The sequence below is a fragment of the Pteropus vampyrus genome, unplaced genomic scaffold (genome assembly GCF_000151845.1).
Source record: "Pteropus vampyrus isolate Shadow unplaced genomic scaffold, Pvam_2.0 Scaffold10, whole genome shotgun sequence".
Classification (NCBI taxonomy): Eukaryota; Metazoa; Chordata; class Mammalia; order Chiroptera; family Pteropodidae; genus Pteropus; species Pteropus vampyrus.
The window spans coordinates 12,354,579-12,373,271 of NW_011888791.1; the positions used below are offsets into that span (position 1 = coordinate 12,354,579).

The following is an 18,693-nucleotide window of genomic DNA, read 5'->3' on the forward strand; positions in this document are numbered from 1 at the left end:
ATTTTAAGGCTTAATCAATCCCCATTTCTAAAAAACAAAACAAAACAACCTTAAACAGAATCATTTGTGTGTTGTGTAGAGTGTCATATTTTCATAATCAGCTCACTCATTTAATTTAAAGATTCTCTGAATTTCAGTTCTGGCATATCTGGCTTACAGGATCAGACAAAATCAAACTGATGCTTTCAAAAGAGTCCTCTAATTGTTTTAAAGAGAGAGGCTTCCTCTGATTACTTGAATACTTAAATAAAAGACATATCATTTACAATTGTAATAATATTAAAAATATACTTGGTTAGAGTATGTACCTTGGTCAAACAGATATCTGATAATTTCAAAAACTATCAGAGCATTTCCTTATGGTGTCACAGTTTAAAACTGTAAAATTAAAAGCCTGTTGACTAGAAATCATAGATGCAGCAGATGATAATGTTAAAAACAAATATTTTAAGTTATTGAAAGAGGCTATGAATCAATGTAGTCTACCTAAGGCTGTACTTGTTAGTAGGTCGTCTGGGGGCTCAGGAAGGGTTTGAAATGTACCAGATGGTCTCAGAAGGCCAGACATTTCCTGTGTCCTCTGAATCTCCATGTTCCTATTTAAACCATATATCTAGCTACTCAGAGTGGGTGTGCCTTACAGAGGACACACATAATTGGCTAAAAATTTAATTGTTGTCTCTCTCTGAATATCCCATAACCCTTGTTAATATAAAAATATCTCATTTTTTTTTTACCAAAGGGAAAAATATTTCCCTGTGGTCAATGCTAGTGTACTCATTCATATAATAGAAGTAGAGAGTATTCAAATTTGGAATATATATCCCTGGAATTGTAAAGAGGGGAGAAAAATCAGAGAAATGCAGTGTTCTGAAATCCAAGAGGAGAAAGGATTTTGAGAAGGAAGTGGTAGTCAATAATACCAAATAGAGCAGACAGACCTTGGAAAGTAAGGGTTAAGAAAAAGCTACTGGATTTGGTGAGGTCACTGGTGACCCCTTAGAGATTTCAGAAGTCAAGTGGTTTAGGAAGTCTAATTTTTTTTTTTAATGATTGTTGGATGGTGGCGGCTGGTTATGACTGGGATTTTAAGGTGTGCAAGTGAAAGCAGAAGCTCTGGACGTGGAATATCCTTTCCTTTGTGAAAGGAAGGCTGCATTGAGGATGGTAGCTGGAAAGATCAGTAGTAGCAGCAAGGAAACACATCATTTGAGCCAGTTATACCTGAGAATCTGAAGACATGGAGGCTCAAATCTGTGGAAAAATAGGTTACAGATTGTGAGAAGGGAATGGATAAATTCCTTACTCTAGGAGTAAAGAATAAATCTTATTTTATGCTTTTACTAACTAAACATTGAAAATAGTATCAGTAGTTATTAGAATGATGATGTAGGCTTTGTAAAATGATATCAGGTGTGTAGAAGACTCCTATCCACAACTTATGACTAGAAGCGAATGCTGATAGTCCTGACCTAACCTACAAAGCTTTCTGGCCAGAAACACTTTTTAATCAGAAACTAAGCTAATAGAACTTGTTAGCGTCCTACATTATATTAATTTCCTGACGGTGGGCCGGTTTTGGATAGTTTACATCAATTTGTCACATTCTGCTGACCAAATACAGTAAACACTCCAATCGGAATGCAGACCTTAAAAATGATGCCATAAATGACAATTCCAGGCTGTCATTGCATAGTGATCGCCGTTCCTACCATCCCAGTTCACATTCTTTCATTCTAAAAGGCAAATGAGTTCTGAGAGTATTTATGCTCTATTCGGATTAACTAATTGAGATTTTGGCCTTTTTCTCTAGTTGCCCGTTCCTTTACTTAAAATTAATTTGTTACAAGGCACAGTGAGTTAATTAGCATGATTAGCTTCCTCATCTCCATGCTTGCATTTTTAAGAACCTTAAAGTCAAGGTACTGCTTACACAGATTATTTGCAGACAGTTAATTCTTGAGTTATTGCCTTGGGATGGCCATTATCATATTATTAGCATGTCTTTTATGTTTCCTGATTTCTTTAGGAAGAAACATCTCATTTTACATTTCATTTTAGAACTTTATTTGTCAGTAAATATTTAACACGAGCTTCTGTTCTGTCGAAGACATTTTTGTTATACCCTTTCAAAATATGAGATTTCAAATTCCAAAAGAACTGATTTCTTATGTGTACAAGGTTTATGGAGGTGGTGGTCGGCTTTTTCATGCATGACGTTGCCATCATAATGAATAATCGACGAGTTTTCAACTTGTACCTGTTGAAAATTTGAAGCTGAGCAGAGAAGTGCACCACTAGGGGCCACTCTGATCTTAAAGCATAAACCAACTAATGACAATTCCAACAATGACAGTGGAAGGAATATCAACAGGTAATTTACTTATGGTAAAATGGAGGTAATGCGTGTGAATTTAATATCGTAAATTTGGGACATCAAGTTTCAGGCTTGATGAGAATTTTTGTTCAAAAATGATTTTTTTCAGATGCTATGCAAATACTTCGTTTTACTTGACAATACTAAGTCATTCCCCAAATCAGTGAATTTGGAAATACTGCTAACTTTCGTAAAGGAGAAAGATGTAGTACTCGCTTCGGCAACACATATACTAAAATTGGAATGATATGGAAAAGATTAACACAGTCTCTGTGTGAGGATGACATGCAAATTCATGCAGCATGCCATGTTTTTATGGAACACTGATGGATTTCGACCTTTTAAAATTTTCTCTAGTCCTTGTGAGCAAGTTACAGTTTTTTTTTCCCTCTTGAGCTCAGATGCCCTGTTTTTGAGGTCTCTTTTCTCTCCTTTGCACCGTGGTTCTCACCTTATTTTGGGGGAAATAACTTGAGCAGAATACAGTGGGAAAAGAATCTCTGCCCCTTTCTGTTCCAAATTCATTTTCATCTGTTCCTGTCTCAACAAAAACTTCATGGAATTGACACCACCATGCTCTGTGGGAAAAAAGAAAAAACTTCTGTTCCCTTAGCTCAGTTGCAAGCCGGAAGGTTCTAATCCCCTGTGTAGTAGTGCAGAGGGTTTTAGTTTTTTCTCTCTCTCTACATATTGCGCTCAGAGATTACACTGTGTCTGTGTGGATATGGACAGTTAGCATTTACCAACATATATCTGTCTTTTTTCTCTTGTTTAAAAATAAGGAAAAAAATCTAAAAGCTGAGGTTATAGAAGGTCAGCAAAGGGTGGGTTTGAGATGTTCGGGTGGGTTAAATGGGCATTTTGACAACATAGCTTCTTTGGCATGTTTAACTGTGATATTTGACGGACATCCTTGCTGTTTAAGATGATATGTTTAAAATAAAATTCTCTCCTAATGATGACTTGAGCCCTGCCACTCGATGGGAGAATCAGTAGAACCTGTATTTAGAATCGACCTTCTCTATTGTAATATTGTTCAAGTTTATCCTTAAATTTTTTTTGTTTCATGGGAAAGGAAAGATGATTCTCAATTTTAAACGGTAAAAGTATACAAGTTGTTTTGTTATGATAAAACTAAATGCGATCACAAAGAGTAAAAAAAAGAAAAGTGTTGTTTGATAATTCAAGGATAAGGAGCCATCAATTTAGCTATGCAAATACTGTGCTTTCACTACCACACTGGGAAAAACTATTTAACTGTTTTATTCTGGCTTGATTATCTATAAAAAGATAATAAGCTTATCTTTCTCTCAGAAATGTTATAAGAGAGAGTTGGTTAAAGTGTACAGTATTCTGAGGACAGTAACTGTTAAATATTATTATGTAAAGCAATGTAATGATAGTAAAATCGATATGCTGTTTCAATCAAGAAGTTTAGTGATCAACTGCAAATTAAAACATCAGTCATGTGTGGTAAGATACTCCCTATAGAGTATAAAGTATTTCTGTATTAAAGAAGCAGCTAGTCACTGCTGTTGGCTGCTGGGGCTGATCCTGCTAGGAACACTCTGAGAGGCCTTGGAGGATCCACCTCATATTTGACTGCAGCTGTAGTTCAGTGTTGGGCAAGGGTTGCCCCATGCAGGGAGAATTCTCACTTCAACTATTGTAAACATTTCAAAATGACTGACTAAGTTTCCAAAGGCATTCTCCTAGGGGCAGCAGAGAAGCCCAGGGTGGAAAGTGTTAGCTACCTGGAGTAGCTGACATGCCCCCAGATTGCAGGTGGGCAACGCTGGTTACAACAGCAGTGACTGGAGTGAAAAGACAGGTCCAGAGGATGTGAGTTGGGGAGAAGCAGGATTTGATGCAGCAGCTAGTGAGAGGCAGAGCTGGTGGTTAAGTCTTTCTGACTCCACTGACCCCTGCTGCTATATCGCCATCTCCTGCATGCTGTTTAAGAAATATACCTTTTTCATAAGCATTGTATTTCTTCTTTGCACTGAAATTATGCATTTAATTCTCATTGCTTTTAGTAAAACTATTTACAGCAGTGCTTCTCAAAATTTAATGTGCATACAAACTGCCTTGGGATCTTGTTAAATGCAGATTTGATTTGGTACATCTCCATTGAGGTGTGGTCTTCTGGTCTGCATTTCTAACAAGCTTTCTGGTAATGCAGACACTGCTGGTCTGAAGCCCACACTTTGAGCAGCAAAGTCATGAGGTAAACATATAAATGAAAACATATAACTAGGTTGTATGTTTGAATGAATTGAATAAAACAGATGCGGCAAGACACCTTGAAGTCGCTAACTCAACAGAGCCTTTGTCAAACTTGCTTTCTTTGTGCCCCGAGGTTTATAAGACCCTCTAAGTTTATTTACAGTAACGGTTCGAATAATATTTTTATATAAAACCTTTTCCCAGAGCAGTTCAAAATGCTTTTTACAATGTTAGCCATTTGATCATTGCCGTATGAGGGTACTAATTTCCTTATAGGAAAATAGTGATAATATACTAGTAATGTGAAAAATCTCATGCACACTCCCCACAGAACATCATTTCCTTGCTCTATAAGTATATCCTCATTACAAACTGCATTACCTAAACCAAAATAACAGTATCATTAGGGTACACTGAGCCTATTACAGTTTTGCCTCTTCTTCCTAAAGGGACAAACATTAGATTTCAAAGTCCTGTATTATCTGCTAAGAAGTTTCATTCTGGGAACTCTGTATTTACTACCGGCCATTTTAATGTGATGAGCTTTTCATTCATAGTATCTACATTTCCAAAGAAGAAATAAATGAAGTACCTCAGAGATCCTATCATACGTTTATATAGTTCTCTAAAAGATGTGTTAACTTCTGCAATATGATTTCCTAAGCACTTTGGAAGGGAGTATGTAAAAGCATACTTCTAAGGTTTTAGGCTAAATTGAGATTTGATGTTGTGATATGATGTAGCGGGTGAGGAACAGACTTGAAACTTGGAGACTTAATCCCAAATTCCTGTGATGCTTTATAAAATTGTTTAGATACATTTTCTTCTCTTTGGCTTCTTATTTATTTACTCAGTGGTTGACACATATCTATTGGGCATCCTCTGTAATCTCCAGTGGATGCCCAATAGATATGTGTCAACCACTGAGTAAATAAATAAGAAGCCAAAGAGAAGAAAATGTAGTGTGCAGTGGGGACAAATCAGAGCTCTCGACCTCTTGGGAGTTATGCCTGGGGTAAGGCAGATGGAAAGTAAATAGCCACACAAATGCCTATATGATTACCTATTGTGGTAAGTGCTGTGAAAGACAGTCCCTGTGTAAAGTCTTAGGGGCAGGAGAGTGCATATCACATTTGAGGAATTCAAGAAGCCAAGTGCTGCTGGAGCACAGAACCAAAGAAGTTAGTGTCAGTAAATGCTTGTGTAACATGCACAATGTAGCAGGTATGGGGTTGAGAGCTTTACCATCCTTAACTCATACTATGAGTCCATACTACTACCTTGTGAAGTTAATACCATGATTATCTTCATTTTGTGGATCAGAGGCACAGAGAGGGTAAGCAAATTGCCTAGGGTTTCATGCATAGAGAGGGTCTGAATATGGGAAGTCTTCATCACTGCCCTGCATAGCTTCTCTGCAGGAGAAAGGGGGTAGGGCCCATGCAGTTCACACCAGTTGGTATACCATTGCTCCAAGGAACTATGGACCAACCAAATCCAAGGGTAGGGAACAGGGAGAGAGGAGCAGGAAACTTCACCTCGACAATAACATTTGCCTCTCTACTGATCTTCAGACTGGCATCTATAACAGAGAATAGAACTAATATGAGAAATAAGTAAGATTTTCTGTTACAAGTTAAATGTTAATAAAAAATGATAACAACTAAATAACTTTTCTTTATACAATAGAAAATCAGGTTTAAAATATAATGGAAAACAATCACTACAAACAAACAAACAAACAAAAAAACTATAAAATATCTAGAAATAAATTTTACCCCAGATGCATAAGATCTACATGAAGAAAGGCCAAAACAAATACAAAAAAAAAAAAAAACTGGAATAAATAGTGGGACATACTATATTTTTGGTTGAAAAGATATTTCTTTCCTCTAAGTGAGCCTATCAGTGTAATAAAATCCCAATAAAAAACATAGAATTTAAAATGTTTCTTTTTAATTTTACCTTTGAGATGATATTCAACCTCTTTGGACATTGGTGCAAGAATAAGCTGATCAGTGCTTCTTGAAGACATTTTGGACATATAAATAATGGCCTTAAAATGCTCATATATCTTAGTCAGTAGTTCCACTTCTAAGATTTTATACTAGAAAAGTAATCGGAGATAACATAAAACTCCACATGTGTAAGAATGTTTGTCAAAATTTTATTCAAAAAACCAAAATTGGAAAAAGCAATGGGGGTAATTAGCTTAAGTATAGTTAGGTATAAGCATAAGGTAAAGTATTATGTAGCAATAAAAGCCTGTTTTGAATACTAACTAATGACATGGAAAACTTAAATAAATGTAAAATTACATAAAATGTCTCCATTAAAACACACTCATACACAAATATGCAAAGGGAATGTGCAGGTGAAGAAAATACATAAAAATGTTTCTAGTAGTTGTCTTAGGATGGTGAAATTGTAAAGTAGATATGGGTTTGAATGCCACTTTCCAGCTGTAAGATCCTTGCTTAAGTGACACTGTTACTTCATATCTTGATTTCCTCATATGTGAAATGAAGAAAAGAGCAATATGGTTTCTTTGAGGGTTAAATTAGCTAATGTATGCAAAGCATTTAGTTTAGCATATACCAACTGCTCAATAAATGTTATTTATCAATAATTAATGTTGTAGATTTTAATATTTAAAAAATTTTATTTGATTTTATTGAGATATAATTGACATATAACATTGTATAAGTTTAAGGCTTAAAATGTATTGATTTGATGCATTTATATATTGCAATATGGTTACCACTGTACCATCAGCTAACACCTTCATCACGTCACATAATTGTCATTTTATTTTGTGGTGTAAACATTTAAGATCTAGTCTCTTAGCAACTTTGAAGTATATAATACAGTATTGTTGACTCTAAGCACATGTTGTGCATTGGATCTCCAGAACTTACTCATCATCCAACTGCAAATTTGTACCCTTTGACCAACATCTCCCCACTTCCCCTGGTAACCACCACTTTGTCTATTTCTACAAATTTGGCTTCTTTAGATTCCACATATAAATGATATCATGCAGCATTTGTCTTTTTCTGTCTGACTTACTTCACTTAGCATAATGCCCTCGAGGTCCAACCATGTTGTTGCTTTTAGACATTGTAGATTTATTAATTTCATAATTAGAAAAACATGATGCATATTGTACATTGTAACAAGAGGAAGTTCTGAAAGTTGAGGCAAAGTGAAAACCAAGTGTAAGAAGAGTTGGGAAATGAGCAGAGAACACAAAATATACCCAATGAAATAGTAGCCTTAAGTGGTCCGATTTAAAGGAAATTGTGATTTAACATTTATTGAGTTCTTAGTCTGTGTTAGGACTCTTTTTAAGTATTAGATATAACTCATTTAGTTCTTGATGTCACTCCATGAGGAAGATGTTATTATTATCATTGTTTTATAGATGAAGAAACTGAAGTATGGAAAATTTAAATAATTTATCCACATTGTAGAGCTAGTAAGAAGCAGACCTGGGTCATGAAGCTGTCCAGATCACTCTAACTGCTATGCTAGACTACCTTCTCATGTGATGAGTTCTACAACTGCTATGCTAGACTACCTTCTCATATGATGAGTTCCATTTATATATGATAAAAGGAAATGAATTGTTTAGGATAAGCACTACAATTCCTGATGCTGAGACAAGAAATACATTTTCTCCTGTAAGGCCTTATGAAGATGATATTGCGTAATTTAATGCTGAATATCCTCAACAATATCCTTACAGCAGACACAATGATAAGTTTCATAGGATTGTTTATTATATTGTCCCTCAATGTGAGTCTATGGTCTCATATTAAAGCACAATTCATTAAAAGGTTTTATGTCTTAGAAAAGTCCATATAGAGAGTAGAATAAACTGATTGATAGACACTGGCACACTGAAAAATCTAAATAACTTAGAGGATGCAAGAATGATTAGGGGCTTTGCCAAAACTTGAAACTTAAGCTGGACTTCTAAAGGGGTAAGAAATCTATAAAACACAGAAATAAAATCACAATTAGTTTCTACTATTCTTCAAAAACTTTAATGTGAAAACAATTCAAAATGTAAGATGTTGACTGGAATAACATAAAATGTTGCACACAGTTCTGAAAATGGAAATTACACTTTTGGTTTCCAATTGAAAAAAAAAAAAAGACTTTTAATTTACTGTAGCATATTGAATAATTCAATTGCCATAGATAGACTTTGAGACTCGGTCACAGGTTGGATTCTCTAAAAGCAAACACTGAGATGGAGTGGGTGCAAGATGTGAATAAAACAGGATTGTCTGTGTTGGGACAAAATGGCCTGACATTTAGCCATGTACCTTGTTTAGTTACAGCATGCAGGCTGCTCTGGAATGGATGTGATCTGGGTAGAAGCCACTCTCTCCAGCTGATGCAGATCCTGAAGGAACTGTCATCAGGGGGCTTTCCACTGATCTCATTTTCTGCTATTAGGCATTAAGTCTTCTTTTTAAAGAAGGTCTGGATGCTGTATCTTTGTCTCTATAAAAATATAATGAAGAATCCTCTAGAATATTTATAAGAGATAGTAGAACATTAGATTTTTGTGTAAATTTTACATCTGAGGTAGGAAATAACATTGAGAAACTTGGGTCTTATTATGTCTGCTTTTATGACTGGAGATGATAAAAACCTATTACTAATCTCTTGACAGATATGTTAGGAGTGGGTGTCTGTTCAAACTGAATGAAAAATCCTGCTTGCTGTAGGTACCCAGTGGTATGTGGTTAATTTCTAGTGGAATCAGTAGAAGTTCTAGTCTGCTTAACTGCTATAACAAAAATACCATAGACTGAGTGACTTAAACAACAGAAACTTATTTCTTATAGTGTAGAGGCTAGAGAGTCTAAGATCAAGATACTGGGGGGTAGTTTTCAATCTGAGGCCTCTTCTCTTGGCTTGTTGGTAGCCACCTTATCTTGCTCACTTGGCCTTTCCTCAAAGCATGTGCATGGAGAGGGAAAGAGGGAGAAAGGGAGAGAGAGAGAAAGGAAAAGAAGGGAAGAAAGAGAAGGGGGTGAGGAGAGAGAGAGAGAGAAGGAGAAGGAGAGGGGTAGGTCTTTCTTTCTCTTCTTATAAGGCTACTAGTTGTATTGAATTAGGACCCCTCCTTTATGACCTCATTTAACCTTAATTACCTCCTAAAGATCCTATCTCCAAATGCAGTGACATTGGAGGTTAGAGTGTCAATGTTTGCATGTTGGAAGGACACAATTCAGTTCATAACAGTTGGTAAGCATTAAGAGAACAATGCATAGAACAGGATTAGGAAACTATAGCTCATGGGCCATATCTAGCCAGTGGACTTTTGTATGGCCCAGGAGCAAAGAATAATCTTTATGTTTCTGAAGAATTATAAGCAAACAAAAAACCCAAAGAATAATATGTGACAGATGCTGTATGTGGCGCACAAAGCCTAAAATATTTACTCCCTGGTTCTTTATACAAAATGTTTAGCAATCCTTAGCCTAGTTTCAAATAAATATATTGGATCCAGTTTCTGCTGCTCAAAAAATGAGAGTTAGAAATGATTTTTACCTACTCCCTTTCTCCTATCTTGTTTTGCATTCCTCAGAAAGAAGGGATTATTCTGCTCATCAGCTGTGGCAGGAGATATTTCTTAAATGGACAGTCAGAGAGAGATGATCAACTCAGATGAGGCCTCTTAGGTTGAATTCCTAGTTATCTGGGGCTTTTTGTTATCTGAGTTCTGGAAAATGTTGGCCAATACCTCTGATCAAGAATGGGTAAACAGCATGCAGCCTTTTGTGAAGTAGTGATGGAGATGCCTTAGAAGGGCTGGTTCAGGGGAGTCCCCAAACCCAGTTAGGTGGCTAGGAGATTGGGAATATGAGTGACAGAGATGTCAAAGAATGATGGAAGTTTAGATGATACTAGAGTAGGCAGTCTAGGTGGTAGTCTAGTAGAGCGATCACAATGAAAGAGGCCATGTGATGAGAAACATTTGATTATATGGTGGCTGCTAACTTTAGAAACCCAGATATATCTGAGTGCTTTGAAGTGTTCTAATTTTGGTAAGATTTTACTTTGTTCCCCTGAGGCAATCAGAAGTTACTGAAATATTATGGACCATTCACATTTAAAGGGCTTTACTCTGTCAGCCCCAAATGGTCAGTGCTACCATCAAGTAGGACGTTTAGTCTCTAACATCTTACTATCCTGGAAACAGTGAGTAAATACTTTAAGCCTAATAGGGAGTCTCCAGTGAAGAAAAAGAATATTAATGTAGATGATGGGAAGAGATAATTTATGACTGATGGTCTAATTGTAGACTAGGCCATGAAATCAAGGATGAATTCATCTTAAAAATTAAGGCACACTTAATAGGATTTCACTAAGGTTTAGTTTCAGATGTAGTATGTTTCAAACCAATTTCTTTAAAAAATTTCAATTATGACTCTTATTTTTCTTTAGGTTATCTTATTAAAACAGCAAAGAATTTGAGACCGTAATTACTACTTATCTGAACAATAATTTCAGTACTAAAAAAATGTTATGTGTGTCATGGTAGAGTGCCTCTGATAGCTTTGTGTCATATCAGTTTCATTGAAGTTCAACTTATTTAGGCAGAAAGAATCCTGCTGAAATCCCCGTTGCTTGACAGCCCCATCAGTGCATGCTGGGTGTTGACTGTTGCTTTAGAGAGAACTCCTTAGTTGATTATTTGGTTCAGCAACCTAGGTTATTTTTTTCTCTTCTCATGCCGTATTACTAATTTAAAATGCTTTCATTAGAACATAAAACTTTGTACATTTTGTTCTTGGAATTTTACTCAGCAAGACTCATTATTTCCTTTTAGAGAAGATTTCACATAAAGGAAAAAGAAAATGAGCATGATAAGTTTTATTTATAAACCAGTATCTTCTACCAGTTGGATTTCAAGGGCATTCACACAAAATTTATACATTTATACATTAGCTACATGAAAGTGAAGGTGCCATAAGAGAAGCCAGAGTAAGCTTTCAAAACAGGGGAAAATTTTGTGACTATTAAAGATCATTTGATTGCTTGAAAAGTGGTATGGAAAAGGTCAACTCCTGTAGAAGCAGAGAGTGTAGAAATGCATGAAGCTGTCTAGGTGTTTCACCTTTAAATCCTCTGCAAGGGTGGCAGACAGTACACAAGCGTAAGGCAAAAGACAAAATAATATATGATACCTTGCAACTTTTGCCAGAAGAGTAAACTTCTCCCTGCTGTTTAACATAATAAGACAGGAAAGAAAACTTTTTGTAACCGGACTATGGTCAACCGTGGAGGGATAGTATGATTCATTGATCACAATCAATGCTATCATGTACCCTCTGTTGCTTCCTTAGAATGAAAAATAGGGAATGGCAGATTATGAATTCTAAAACAGACAAAATCACAGGAGATTAAGGGTTTATCATTAGCATAGATGTTTGGCTATGCATTTTGTTTCTTAAAAAATTAAAGTATAATTTAAATATATTGTCTTGTGTTGGCTTGGATAAGTTTTTGGTTAATTTTTATTTTATCATATAAGTAACTTTCAATTGTCCATGATAATGAGGTCAGGAAAATGCGGTAAACAAATCCAAAGGCAGGAAATTCATAGTCCTTATAGACCCCATTAATCCTGTATCTTCCAGTGCTAACCTGTGAACCTTAGCTGCTGATAACTGGGTTTCATTTCTTTTTTTTACTTACGTTGTTCATTCCCTGTTAAAGATAGTGAGGGGGAATAAAAGAGCCAGAAGACTACACAGAGGGCCTAGATGATTAATCAACTAACCGGGTAAACAGCCTTCACAATTTGAGAATTTATTATGTAGTAAAATACTGCATTTTAAATACTGACTGTCCATCACCTAGTTTTTAGACCCTAACCCAGTCTTTATTTTGCAAAACAAGTTTGTACTTGGACAATGCAAATTTTTAATCTTACTCAAGGAGAGGCTATTGTTCCAATATATTTCATAAAAGTACAGATTAATTTTGGCTTGCTAAAGGAAATAACTAGTGCCATTTTCCCCCTCCTTGAGTGCCAAATTCAATATTTATCAAGGCATTTTCTATGCATAAGGCACAGTCTAAAAAAAGTTAATGAAGTTTGAATGTCTACCAACATGGACATGTAGAAGAGGACCTGCCAGACCCAGCATGGGTTTTGTATGTATATTCATGCATTTAACAATAAAAAAAGCAATGATTATTATGTCTAAATTTTTATGGGATGGCAATACATAGCATAATTAGAAAATGGTTAAATAAAGTATCTTGGGAACACAGGTTAAGAAAGAATTGATAATAAAAATTATTATTAATTATTAATATTAGTTCAAAGTTAGCTCTAGACTCTTCAATATAACATTGAAGGTCCTACAATATCTCATCCTCTTCTTCTAGACCATGACTAAATGTCTGCCGCCAGCTCCATATGAGTTTTATCAACTTTAGATGAGATTCTCCTGGAAGGCAGTGACTTCTGGGGTTCCTGGTACCTAGCACGCAGAATAGGACACCAACTTAATGAAGGTGTGTTCTTGACTGGTGATTTGAAACTCAGTATTGGGTGAAAAGAGCTGCATTAGATGAATTCCTATATTTGTAGCTGCTCATACCTATTTTGCAATCATAAGTCTTTTTTCATTTTGTACTTTATTTTGGGTAATTTCTCCTTCTTTCTTTTTAAGTTTACTGGTCTTTTCTTCTGCAATATCTAATACATTTTCAGTCCCTTCCAGTGTAATTTTCATTTTAGAGGTGTTTTTAATCTCTATAAGTTCTATTTGTCTATATTTTATATCCTCCATTTACTTCTTCAAATATGCATGTTTCCCTCCACCTTCTTGAACATAGGGTGTATATTTATAGTAAGTGTTTTAAGGTCTTTAGCTGCTCATTACATCATTTTTGACTATTTCTGTTGGTTGATTGTATTTTTTTTTCTGGTTATTGCTCATACTTTTCTGCTTCTTTGCTTGCCTTATCATTTTTGACCACATGCCAAACATTGTGAATTTTATAGTTAGGAGTGCTAGATATTTCCTTTGTATTCTTTTAAATACTGTTGAACTTTTTTTTTTTTTTCCTGGCATACCATTAAGTTACTTAGAATCAATTTGTTTCTTTTGTGGCTTGCTTTTGTTTGTTAGAATGGGTCCTTTAGTCTAAAATTATTTTAGCTCCACTACTAAGATGATACCTTCCTGAGAATTCTACCTGATGCCCACTTACTGTGTCGTTCTTCTTTGGCTGGTGGGAATACAAACAATTCCTAGCCCTGTGTGAATTTTGGCTAACAATTTTCCTTTTTTTTTTTTCCCTACCCTCAGAGACTCTCTCTCTCTCTCTCTCTCTCTCTCTCAATCTCTCTCTCTCTTTCTCATATGTATACCAGTATTTACCTGAAGATTCAGGGGGCTATCTACAGATTTCTGAGATTTTCTCTCTGTGTAGCTTCTTCCACTCCATTACTGTGCCTCACAAACTCTAGCTGCCTGTGCCTCCCTGCACTCTGATCTCTTCTTCAACTCAGCAAAGTTGCAGGGCTTTATTTGGGTTCTCCCTCCCTGTAGGGCCTGGACATTCAGGCTGGGACAATAATAACGCTAACTTTGTTTCATCACTCTCATAGATCACTGCTCTTTACTACCTATTGTCCAACATCTGAAACTGTTGTTTTGTATATTTAGTCTGGTTTATTAATTCTTTATGTTAGAAGAGCAAACAAAATTCTTTTTACTTCATCCTGTCTAGAAGCAGAAGTCTGTCATTTCTTTTTAATTTATTAGCTGGAATTATTCTACTAGAGTTTTTCTTTCATCTACTCCTCGATTATCATTAGTATAGTTTATATAGAAAATATTTCATTTTTTCCTTTACTAGTTTTCAAAATAATTTTTTTTTGTTTTTTTAGCTCTTTCCAAAGGAAACCAATGGATTTTTAAAGTATTACAAACTCATAATAATATTTTGATGTATTTTAATATATTGCAGTATTATTCTCATGGATGCTCAAATTACATCTTTGGTCAGCAATAGGCTCTTCAATTTGACTTTTGTATTATACTGATACAACTTTAATAGCCTTTGACTATTACCTTACTTTCATATCATGTCAAGACCCAGTATAGATGCTAAGAGACTCCTGGATTCCTGAAATATTTTTATCCAGTCTAGAACTACCCAGATGAGTACAATTTGGAGATAGACAAAACTGCATTGTTATAGATAATTATATGTTCAGAAAGTAGTAGAAGATACTATCTATCAAGTTCTGGAAAATGGTTGGGACATTACACAAATCAGAGGGAATCATCAGGCAATGAAGTTGTACAAATTTGACTGAATAATTCAGTTATGGATAATTTTTTGGACAAAAGAAATTAGAAACTGAAATGGAGAGATAATTAGAGTAAAGATTTGGAGGGGCTGGGTAGAGTAGCAGAAACCTAGTAGAAATAAAGTTAAACCTAGAAATAAAGTTAAAAATAAAAATACCTGATAGAAGGGATATGTTTAGAATTACAGGTAGAAGGCAGAGCCGGAGGGTCCCCAAGACCTCGGAGCTCTTAACAGAAAGGAGTCATTAACTGCACTTGGGAAACCTCCTTGTATTCATCACGACACATTAATAAATGGATTTGGGTGAATGAGGCTGATGATGAGTGACGAGAAACTACATTAATTTGACCCATGTTTCTTCATTATAGATCCACAGCTAACACAGAGATGAAACACTCTTCTTTGATAATCGGGATGTTCCCTTCTCTGAACAGAACTAGAATTTTGTCTAATTTTCATTTTATACTGTGCAGTCCAGTCCTCTTATGTATATATTTTTTTCAGACAGGGTATCACATAATTACTAAGCTTAAACTTAGCTAGAATCACCATTTTGTCACACTTCCCTGAATTTACCCCTATATCACTGTGATTAAGTCTTGGGATACTCTTAAAAACTCTCAATCTGAGATCAAGAGCCTCCTGGATAGTGTCATTTGCATAAATGTCATCTCATCAGACCAGTTTGATTCTTTCTAATTGCACATCTTAATAATAACTTAAACTTCCTATTGGAGAGTAACACTTTCTGTCCTATATATCTTCAATATAGATATTTACAGAGTTTCTTAAAATCAAATTAATAAATATTTATAGAGTGCATACTGCTTTCAAGTATTTAATTCTGATGTAAGCTTAAACAGGATCCATTTATTGAACATCAACTATGTTTTGTTAGTTTTATTTGGTTGTAATACTTAGCTTTGTTCAGTTTCTTCATTGTGTTTTGATTTTCATGCATCACCTTTGCCACGTAAGTATACTCTATGGTACAATTCCATTCTCCGTATTTTTTTTATCACTATTGAAAAAATATGCTGGAAAAAGAAAGTTAAAGTAGCTAAAGAAGCACTTTATGCTGGAAAAAGAAAGTTAAAGTAGCTAAAGAAGCACTCATTTTGTATGAATTTTCTTTTTAGGCTATCATATTGCTTAACACTTAAAGCATCCTTCCATAAAAAGAGATTGGTTATAAAGTAAGACCTTTCAATAACATAGATTTCAAATTCTGAGCCCAAAGGTTGACTATTGTCATTTTTCAGCCACCTTTTATTATTTTATTTTACTACACTTGTATTATTTGAATACTTGGCCTCTTTTCCTATTTCATTATACTTTCCCTTGAGGATACGAATCTTCTTTCAATTACAACAATGTATATGTGTTGAATGCTTACTCAGTATTAGGCACTATGGTAAGCATTTATAAAGATTATTTTATATAATTCTTATAGTAACCTCATAAGGATAGCTATTTTTATGAGAATTACTTGACAGATGTAAACATTTAGGATTAAATTATTTAAGAATAATTCTTTGCCCTTAGATGACTGAAAATGTTTCAGAAACTGTGGAATAAAAGACTTGGCTAGCCATTTCTTAGCATATATAATGTACTTTTCCTCAAATATTTTTCCAATGAACAACTCAATGCATAAAAGCTTTGTACAAAATAATCTCTTGTAAAAGAAAAGAACAAGAGGCATTAAAAAAATTTAGAAGGATGTTGAAAGAGACACATGTGATTGAGCAGTATATGTTGAAGGAGTTCATGTTTTTTCTGTCTCTTTAGTGCTTTTAAATGGAGAGGACAAAATAGACCCCAATTTTCATGTTTCTGAGGTAAACATATTATAGATTTTGAGTATCAGAGGCTTTTAATCTTTAAAGAGAAATCAATATGGTGCTCCTTTACAGGCTTCTTTTTAATGCAACAAAACAAAATAAACAAAAAACACCTTAAATTGCCAGAGTTTTATCTAGAAGGAAGATGGGTAGAGAAAACAAATCATAACAGAAGATGAAAATTCATGTTTCAAGGATAGTCTTCAGATTCATTTTTTGGGTCATAAGTTTTCCCAGTCATATCAGCATGGAGGTGTCTATTTTCCTGAACAGGTACAAATTATTTGGGGATAGTTCTTTTTCTCTTCCTTTCTATTTTTTCTTTTCTTTTCTTTCTTTCTTTCTCTTTTCTCTTTGCCTCAAAAAAGACTTTCCAAAATTTTTTCCTTCCTACTCCTTAGCAGAGAATTCACAACCTTATTTATTCAATTTATTTATTTTTTCTGAACAGAACTCTAAAAATGACATCTTTCATGGGCCATGTTTACATGTCATGAGAATAACTAAAAAATGAAAAATACTATATCTATTGCTATGCCAAATAACAATAAAGAATTCTTCATTAGAGAGCTGCTAAAATCCCTTTCCTACAGTAAAATGAAAATCTGGATTTATTCTAATGGTATTTTTCACAACTCACTATTCCCGTGATAATCTAATCAGCAATGTCAGCCTGCCAGTTTAGTAATTGAAAGATTGTTTCCATTAATTAGTTTTACAACCGGATGGCTTGACTCTCTTGCTGCCATACGAAAACTAGCAGAGATGAATATGTTGTGCTTAACCAAATAAATAACTCTGCTGAATTTGAAAAATGGAGTCAATTTGTCTTCTCTCTTTTCAGTGGCAGATGCAAGATGACAGCTAAATGAGTGATCAGTTCATTTAAGAGGAAAATGTATATCAATATTGCCAACCACTGCTATTGAACATACACACATAATTTGATATGCTGGCATATACTCCTGTAGGCAAGTGATGTAAAAGCCACTAAAATTATGGTAATCTTGATCTACGATGAGGAACTTTGAGCCCTTGATCATTCATTTATTTAAGTACTGGAGGAATTTACAAATTACTTCTTGGGGAAATTATGGGCCTTTCCCTTGGGCACTTTCTTACCCACTTTTTATTCAAGATCACTTCTTTGGCAGGGTCTTCAACTGTCCTCAGGCCAGATGACTGTTAAAGCCATAGAGAAGACATCACTTTCCAGTCCTGTCAGCCGCTGTGAACATAAACTCTCTCCTGCTTAACTTTCACTTACCCTGTACATGTTTATTGTAAGCTTATGTTGTGCCAGGATCTTTGCTGGAAACTAGGGCAATGTGAGTGAACAAATGACTATCAAAATTTTGTTTGAAAGAAACGAAATTTGTGGGAAGACATAAAGATAGTATATTCTTCAACAACAGTGGTTCCAATATTTGAGCCACAAACTCCTCTGAGAATCTGATAAATCTACATAAGTATTGTTCCCTGAAAAATTCAGATATGCATAAACTTAACTGCATTTTGCATTCTTTTTTATTAAATTTATTGAAGTGACATTGGTTAATAATAACATTATGTAAATTTCATGTGTACATCTTTACAATACATCTGTATACTTCAATTTGTGTTCGCCATCCAAAGTCTAGTCTCCTTCCATCATCATATTTGACCACCTTTATCCTCTTCATTCTCTCCTCACCCCTCTCCCTTCTGCTAACCACCATTTGTTGTCTGTACCAATGAATCTGTATTTTTGTTTGTTTTATTTGTTCATTTGTTGCCTTTTGTTTTATATCCCACATATGAGTGAAATCGTATGGTTTCCTTTTCCATCTGACTTATTTCACTTAGCATGATACTCTCGAGATCCATCCATATGGTCACAAATGG

The 18,693-nt window shown here is 34.9% G+C and overlaps 1 non-coding gene across 1 annotated transcript; it reads left to right on the forward strand.

Moving 5' to 3' along the window:
- The first annotated feature begins 2,585 nt into the window (after positions 1-2,585).
- LOC111731048 lies at positions 2,586-2,692 on the forward strand. Its single transcript, XR_002776930.1, has one exon. It is a non-coding gene; the product is annotated as a U6 spliceosomal RNA (small nuclear RNA).
- The last annotated feature ends 16,001 nt before the right edge of the window (positions 2,693-18,693 follow it).